This window comes from Prionailurus viverrinus, chromosome D3 (assembly GCF_022837055.1).
Source record: "Prionailurus viverrinus isolate Anna chromosome D3, UM_Priviv_1.0, whole genome shotgun sequence".
NCBI classification, from domain to species: Eukaryota; Metazoa; Chordata; class Mammalia; order Carnivora; family Felidae; genus Prionailurus; species Prionailurus viverrinus.
In genome coordinates, this window is record NC_062572.1 from 64,644,983 (window position 1) to 64,654,234 (window position 9,252).

The 9,252-nt window shown below is 38.3% G+C and overlaps 1 pseudogene; it reads left to right on the forward strand.

Moving 5' to 3' along the window:
* Window positions 1–410: 410 nt before the first annotated feature.
* LOC125149792 (uncharacterized) lies at window positions 411–510 on the forward strand (annotated as a pseudogene).
* Window positions 511–9,252: the final 8,742 nt, after the last annotated feature.

Consider the following 9,252-nt stretch of genomic DNA (forward strand, 5'->3'; position numbering starts at 1 on the left):
TAAATAGAACTCAGCATTTTGAGATGAGCCCATTTAGATGAGTTTGTTTACATTTTTTTGGATAAATCACAAAAAGAAAATCATAAGAAATGGTGTTGATGATTGTCAAGGGTAAAATTGGGACTACTGAAAGGATGAACACTGCAGTATGATTAAATTAGATTTTCTTGTTTATTTTGATTCTAAGGGCCTTTTGTTAATTTAAGTTCAATCTTTTGCCTTGATTGGAATTGTGTTTATATGGATATATCTGGTGAATGTGCTTCTAGATAGGCATGCAGGTCTTTCGAATTTCACCTATATTTGAAAAGTGCAGTACTTTCATTTATGCGTATTTGTGAGTGTCTGTAGCCATAGGCAAACTTTTTTAAATAACTAGCTTATGGAATAGAAATGTAAGAATATAGTTCTTGCTTCAGCAGCACATACACTAAAATTGAAACGATATAGAGATTAACACGGCCCCCACACTAGGATGACATACAAATTCATGAAGCATTCCATATTTAAAATAAAGAAATGTCAGAATATAAATAGTAATATCAAACTTCTAGCTTTTTTTTCTAGCTATTTGGCCATTAGCCCTATATATATTCCATATACCAAAGAGGTGCAAAATTGTGAAAATGTTTTGCATTTAAAACAGCAGGTAGGACTTCTTATAAACTTTGGAGTTTTTAAAGACTCTAGTCTTAAAATACTGATATCTCTGCAAGTAACTGTTTATACAAAGAGAGGGTTAATTTTTCACTTATTCAATATGTATTGAGCACACTCTGAGCCCCAGTCCCTGACCATAAGGAATGTAGGGTTTAAGGAAAGTGACAAAAAGACAGTGGTTACAGATGAGATCAGTGTTCTGTGACATTGTGACATGAGTCACATAATCCAGTTATTTTAGGGAGTCAAGAAGGACATTCAAGAAGCAAAGTTTAAAATGGAAAACAAAGAGGAAGAGGACATGAAGTCATGGTAAGAGCTTTAGGTAAAAGTTAAAGATTGCAAAGGCTCAGAGGCATGACAGAGAATGGTGCCTTCAAGAAAGTGTGTAAAGTTGAAGGGGAAGTGGAAAATTGAGGCTGATGAGGAAAAGGGGTAGGTCATGAGAGGTCTTAATAACTGATCTAAGTAATTAGAACTGTATCCTGTGGCAATAGCAATTGCTTGGAAGATAATAAGCAGGGAAATGATATGACCAGGCTGGACCCTTAAAAGATCACTCAAGATGCCATGTGGAAAATGAATTATTGGGTCTAGAAGTTGAAATGAAGGATAATGTGCTTTTTGCGGCTGTGAAATTTGGGAAAGAATATTGGTAACCAGAAATGAGATTGTGTACTGGTGGTACAAAGAAATACACACATATCAAAGATGCTACATATGGAGGTAGAATCAAAAAGTCTTTGTGAGAGATTAGAAGAAGGGAATAAAAAATAAGTAAAAACCAAACTCATGCCCAGGTTTCCTGTTTAAGCAACTGGGTTTATAATGGTAGTGTTCAATGAAATGGGTAGGATTTTAAGAGGAATAGTTTATTAGTCAGGTTAATTCTACTTGTTATAACAATCCGAAAAGTTCAGTGACTAAACACTGAGAGTATTTTGTGTTGCTCATCACACAGCTTAATAATAATAATAATAATAAGACTGTTTCCCTAGTTGCAACTTAAGGATCTGGGTTCCTTCTATCATGTGGTTCTACTGTTTCAGAGTCCTTTGGTTCCATTTGTCCTGGCGGAAGAGAGAAAGAGATTTTATCATTATTTTAAGGCATTGGGTGTTTAAAAGAGAATTTATCTTTATACTCACTAATACAGAAGTAAAGTGCTACCATAACAAACACCTGTAGCATGTGGCAAGGAATCAAGGTCATGCAGCAAAGAGAGAGGAACCTGACAGTGGAGATGGAAAAGATGCCTGGCTATGTACTGTAGTGGCAGAAAGAAAAACTCTTTTCTGTAATAACTTGGGGTATGTGTAGACTACTTCCCAAGTGGAACTAGCATTTCTAGGTAGAATTTTTCAGATAAAACTTCAGTTGTGTGTAACTGGTGTTAGTGATTGCCTTGAGTAAGTGGTGCAATGCAAGCAAGACCCCAGGAAACAGCAGGCTTCCAAGAAGCTTGGCTAAAGGTAAGGAGCAAGGTGATATTGTCACTAGATGTATGTATGGGGTTAAAGGAGATGTTAAAACATGATAGGATGAGAAGGAATGTATGAATTATCCACAGTGCCTCATTTCCATTGGGGATTATAGGGAATCCTGTCTTACACCATATTTTAGCTCTAAACTTCACTTCTAATCCTAAAAAAAAAAATCTGTAACTTATTGTAAACTCCCATGAGGATACATTTTAAACTTCTTCAGTGCTAGAGTTGTATTCTACTTCTGTATGTTCCCCAGGGCTAAAAGCAGATTTGAACACAAGTGAATGCAGTACATATTTTATTGATGTTTAACCACTATAGACATTGAAATTGCTTAATTGGGAAATGAGATTCTGAAGAAAAGACATGGTATTAAATTTCAGAACTAGGAATCTAGGATATAAGTTAGAAAAGAAAACAATTCCTATTTCCCAGAATTCTGATGAACGTTACCAGGGAATTTTTAGAACATTCTAGTACAATAATTTTTAATTTTAGTTTTTGGGCCACTAACAATCTCCTTAGTTATAAATATGTATTGTGCAAATTATAAAGCTGCATAGTTACATTATGTGATAAAATACTTAGATATTTCTATACCTGTATATTAACTTTTTATTAATAATATTTATACTAATATACTACTATGAGCATTTGCATTTATATTATTGTCTGACTTTCACATTAGTTACCTAATCCTGACACAGCCTAGGAAGATAGGCTAGGAAGATACATTTATTTTTACTTAGTGACAGATCTGGAATTACAATTCAGTTTCTCTGCTTCCCAGTCCAAGGATCTTGCCCTATATAAGCTCAATCAATGCATTTGTGACATTTGTGTCAAAAGTATTTAGTTCATACAGTCTTGCAAATTTTTGTGTCTGCCTTCCTTTTCCTGGTTTCTTTGAAATGTTTGAAAAGAATAATAATTAATCTCACCTAAATAGATTTAACACATCCATCCAATATTCATTTGGTAGATGGCTATAGACGGTGAGGATTTGAGGGCCACTTCTGCCTGAGAAATCCATTCAAGTAGCCTGAAACTTTTTTCACTCTGCAGGGCTAGCGTGTAAGGTCTTGATTCTGTGTCCCATGTCAGGGTTTTCTGGGAACCGCACTGCAGTGGCTGACTCTTACAAGCACCACTGCTCTTAGCAATACTTTCTGTCACTGGTAGGGACTAGTAGGGTTAGTGTCTTCTCTGTGACCCTGAAATCACTCAATGTTATTTGTTGTATGCAACTGCCTACATGCAAAGTTGACTGGCCACAGAAGAATGAGTGCTGTAGGTAAAAGTACTGGATTGGTTATCAGGGAAACAATTCCAAACTACAGCAAATTTTAATTTCCAGAGATTATATCCAGAATTATATTTAGTTACATGAAAAAGTGCATGCTACTAGCCAAAGCTGTAATATGGTAACTCTATTATTATTTTAGTTATGGCCAATCTACATTTCAGTCATCTCTTCTGTTGTCATACTGCAGATAATGACCTGTCCTTTTCATGAAGATAGAATAAAATATGCCTTTGGGAACAAAAAGAAAGGAACACGGTCTAATGAAGAATTCAGATGAATGGTACTGGGCTGTTGAGTTTAGATCCAGTTCTGTGTTCTAAATGTCATTCTTAGTGGTCATATATTTTCAAACATTATTTTTAAATGATGGAAAAAAAGATAATTGTCAGTTGGAGATTTTTCCAAGTTTTTCATACCAGTTTTGAACTAGGTCTTGCACCCAATTTTAAAATACTTTGAAGCAGTGCTTATATTGGAGTTAATCTTTCCCCAGAGAATATTAAGACTCCAGGAAAAGAATGTCCCTTACGAATACAGCACATGGTTTCAATTAAAGAGATCTGGACTGAATAGAAGGTGTGCATTTTACAGTTAGATCTACCATCAGATAAGTATGTATTTTCTTGAGACAAATCATTTTAACTTCTCCATGTTCATTTTCTCACCTATAAAATGGGAAAACAATGCCTATACCTTCTGTAGGAATTCTAGGGTGTCATATATACATATTCAATAGAATAAGTATTTGGAAAATATAATCTCATTTAATAAGCCCAAGATTTCTGATTATGCCCTAATGCATAATCATAATTCACTAGCCATTGTGGACCTGGGGTACTTCGAAATGTGGTACACTTTTTCTTTTTCTTTTTTTTCTTAGTTTCTATTTTCAAAATTGGCTCACAGCTTGGATATATTTGAGTAAAGCAGCTTTTCCTTATGGCCCCAATCATATGGCTCTTGAGCATATAGGGAAGAGTGTGAAAGAAGAGGGTGGGAAAGCATAACATTAAATATTCAAACTCCCTAGAGTTTTCTTGGCTTGAAGTAAGTTGTCTCTAAAAAGAAAAAAAAGGGGGGGGGGATAGTAAAGAAAGGAAAAAGACCTGAGTCTTTTTTTCCCTTGTCTATTAAAATATTTTCTGTGGCCAGATTTACCTCCCTCAGTTTCTTTTTTTCTTTCTTTCTTTTTTTTTTAATTTTCATTAAGTGCTTCTAAGAAATTAGATTAGATTAAACTTTATTAATCTCTCCTCAGCTCTAATTGAGTTTGTATATACAATCTCAAGCAGGTATCTGCCTTTAAAGAGAAGAACGCCTCCCTCCCACCCCCCACCACGCCTTCTTTTATTAAATGCCCTCTTTAAGATTCTGCTTTTCATTTGTGTCACCTGTTAATGGGTATGGGCTCACAGAAAGGATTGTTGAAGGGAATGTACCCTGTTTGGGTTTAAGTTGCTCAAGGAAGCAAACCTAGCAAGTAGCATTCGGTTTCTTAGATAATGGTGCCATCTTCCTGGCACTTATAGAGACAATGAAATATTCATGAGTTTCTTAAAGGCTTTTGGAAAGAATGTGTGTTGGAATGGAACATTAATGAGCCAGTCTCTTCTGGTTTCATGCCAGGCAGGGGCTGTTAAATAATTAAGGTGTGACAAGCCAGAGTTTACACAGGAGGAGGTGGAAAGTAGTCCTTCAGCCTTGGAAATGTTCCCCTGCCATATTGAAATGAGGACCCATCTGGTCCAAGTTCTCTTATGTTCCTTGGAGTATTCTCTCTAAAAACATCATGGTACCCAGTGCATTGAAATGTTTTGCTAAAAACCTGCTGAAGGAACATTGAACTACTTCAAACATGTTTGGAAATCATTCAATTAGCCTTTATTGAGTGTGATCAGCACTGAGGCATTGGGGGAAAAAAAACAGGATAATTGTACCTCAAGTTTTCTACTTTCTAATAACCTCAGACTAATTGGAAAGCTATGGAAAAAAACTACTCTGTGATCAGTTGTTGAATTGTGTAGAGCTTTAAATGATAGAAGGAGAGATACATTGAGGACTATTGAGTCAACAGGTTTTCATGGGTACTGGGTGACTTATCTTGGGACTTGGAGTAGATATTAGACTTGTATGACCAGAGGAGAAAATAAGGTTCATATTAAGAGGAATAAGAAAATGAACAAAAATGTAGAGAAAGGAATGCACAACACTTGAAGAAAGTGAAAGTATGCTGTAATGCTATGTCATCAGTAGGCATGTGGAAAATAGCATTCCTATTTCTCACACACAAAAATATATCAATAAAATGAGCCTATGTCCTATTTGGGTGAATGTTGGCTCACCATGGCATCCAGAATCTGTGAAAGGTAAGGTGGCCTCCCAGGAGAGACTGACTCAGTCTTCCAGCAAAATAGACAAATGGAACTCTGAGGAGTTTTTATGTGTGCAGATCTTTCATATCAGATCATGAAAGCAGACATTTTCACAGCTTTACATTAAATATGCAAAATCTCATGGTTCTTTCATAAGAGAAAATATTCATGTTGCTTCCCTTGGTCACCCTTACATTATCCTCAGAGTTGTCATTTTGCGGCTTTCTCTGCAAGGCTGGGCTTCAGAGATATTAAATGGTTGCATTTGCCTGTTCATTTTTTTGCCTTCACTTAAACAACTAAGCACCCACTCTGCACAGAATACAAGGTTTCAAAAACCCATGTTTATCTCCATCTCTCTGGCTTACAAACTAGTTTAGAGAAATAGGCAAATAAGAAAATGTAATAAAAGTCACTCTTAGTCTTACAAAGAAATCACAGCTAATGTTTTGATTAATTGATGTTTAAAAAAATTTTTCCCTATATAGCATGTGGAGATCATTTATTTATGTGTGTATATCCATACATATATATGTGTTTAGAATAACAGTAATCCTACCAGATCTATAGTTTATATCTTAATTTTTCTTTTGTGTTATGTTAGAAAAGATTTCCTAAAAATTGTTAAAATAAAGTACGTCATTTCAAGCTATACTTAATCTCCACATAGCATACCATAATTTATTAAAATATTCTTTATTCTTGAGTATTTGCATCTTCATAATATTTCATTATTGCAATTAACACTTTGATAACACCACTTGACATCAATGTATAATTCAACGCTTATTTTCTCAGAGTAAATTCCCAGATGTAAAATATCTGGATCAAAATGTATTAACATTTTTAGTGATTTTGGGTCATATTGCCAAACCTGTCCCCTAAAAATACCAATTTATCATCCATTCAATGGATGAGAAGGCCCATCTATTTCATAAAAGATTCATTGTCAACTTGAATATGATCTTTTAGAGAGATCTTATCAATTTGATAGGTGAAAATAATGGCATTGTTTTTATTGAGTTAGTTATGAAGTTGAACAGTTTTCTTTTCATGGATCTTTGTGTAGAGTTTGTATGTGTATGTATGTGAGTTGTTATAACCTTTGCTCACATTTCTATTTTGTAAGTGGGCTTCTGTAACTATTAGCAGCAATTATTATTTTTATGGTCCTCATAAAACTAATAATGATAGAGGTCGGCGGCAAGATGGCGGCTTAGGAGGACGCTGGGCTCACCGCACGTCCTGCTGATCACTTAGATTCCATCTACATCTGCCTAAATAACCCAGAAAACCGCCAGAGGATTAGCAGAACGGAGTCGCCGGAGCCAAACGCAGACGAGAGGCCCACGGAAGAGGGTAGGAAGGGCGGCGAGGCGGTGCGCGCTCCACGGACTGGCGGGAGGGAGCCGGGGCGGAGGGGCGGCTCGCCGGCCAAGCACAGCCACCGAGTCTGGCTTGCAAAAGCGGAGGGGCCTGACGGACTGTGTTCCCACAACAAGCGCGACTTAGCGTCTGGGAGGTCATCAGTTAACAGCTCTGCTCGGAAAGCGGGAAGGCTGGAGGACAAAGGGAGGGAGAGCTGCTGAGCCCCCTGACAACAGAGCTCAGTTTGGTGGGGAACAAAGGCGCTCGCCAGCGCCATCTCCCCCGCCCATCCCCCAGCCGAAATCCCAAAGAGAACCTGTTCCTGCCGGGGAACTTGCTCGCTCCGCGCAAACACCCAACTGCGCTTCGGCGGAGCCAAACCTCCGGCAGCGGATCTGACTCCCTCCCGCTGCCACAGGGCCCCTCCTGAAGTGGATCACCTAAGGAGAAGCGATCTAAGCCTGCCCCTCCTGCCCCCGAGCACCTTGCCTACCCACCCCAGCTAATACGCCAGATCCCCAGCATCACAAGCCTGGCACGGTGCAAGTAGCCCAGACGAGCCACACCACCCCACAGTGAATCCCGCCCCTAGGAGAGGGGAAGAGAAGGCACACACCAGTCTGACCGTGGCCCCAGCGGTGGGCTGGGGACAGACATCAGGTCTGACTGCAGCCCCGCCCACCAACTCCAGTTATACACTACAGCACAGGGGAAGTGCCCTGCAGGTCCGCACCACTCCAGGGACTATCCAAAATGACCAAGCGGAAGAACTCCCCTCAGAAGAATCTCCAGGAAATAACAACAGCTAATGAGCTGATCAAAAAGGATTTAAATAATATAACAGAAAGTGAATTTAGAATAATAGTCATAAAATTAATCGCTGGGCTTGAAAACAGTATACAGGACAGCAGAGAATCTCTTGCTACAGAGATCAAGGGACTAAGGAACAGTCACGAGGAGCTGAAAAACGCTTTAAACGAAATGCATAACAAAATGGAAACCACCACAGCTCGGCTTGAAGAGGCAGAGGAGAGAATAGGTGAACTAGAAGATAAAGTTATGGAAAAAGAGGAAGCTGAGAAAAAGAGAGATAAAAAAATCCAGGAGTATGAGGGGAAAATTAGAGAATTAAGTGATACACTAAAAAGAAATAATATACGCATAATTGGTATCCCAGAGGAAGAAGAGAGAGGGAAAGGTGCTGAAGGGGTACTTGAAGAAATCATAGCTGAGAACTTCCCTGAACTGGGGAAGGAAAAAGGCATTGAAATCCAAGAGGCACAGAGAACTCCCTTCAGACGTAACTTGAATCGATCTTCTGCACGACATATCATAGTGAAACTGGCAAAATACAAGGATAAAGAGAAAATTCTGAAAGCAGCAAGGGGTAAACGTGCCCTCACATATAAAGGGAGACCTATAAGACTCGTGACTGATCTCTCTTTTGAAACTTGGCAGGCCAGAAAGAATTGGCACGAGATTTTCAGGGTGCTAGACAGAAAAAATATGCAGCCAAGAATCCTTTATCCAGCAAGTCTGTCATTTAGAATAGAAGGAGAGATAAAGGTCTTCCCAAACAAACAAAAACTGAAGGAATTTGTCACCACTAAACCAGCCCTACAAGAGATCCTAAGGGGGACCCTGTGAGACAAAGTCCCAGAGACATCACTATAAGCATAAAACATACAGACATCACAATGACTCTAAACCCGTATCTTTCTATAATCACACTGAATGTAAATGGATTAAATGCGCCAACCAAAAGACATAGGGTATCAGAATGGATAAAAAAACAAGACCCATCTATTTGCTGTCTACAAGAGACTCATTTTAGACCTGAGGACACCTTTACATTGAGAGTGAGGGGATGGAGAACTATTTATCATGCGACTGGAAGCCAAAAGAAAGCTGGAGTAGCCATACTTATATCAGACAAACTAGACTTTAAATTAAAGGCTGTAACAAGAGATGAAGAAGGACATTATATAATAGTTACAGGGTCTATCCATCAGGAAGAGCTAACAATTATAAATGTCTATGCACCGAATACCGGAGCCCC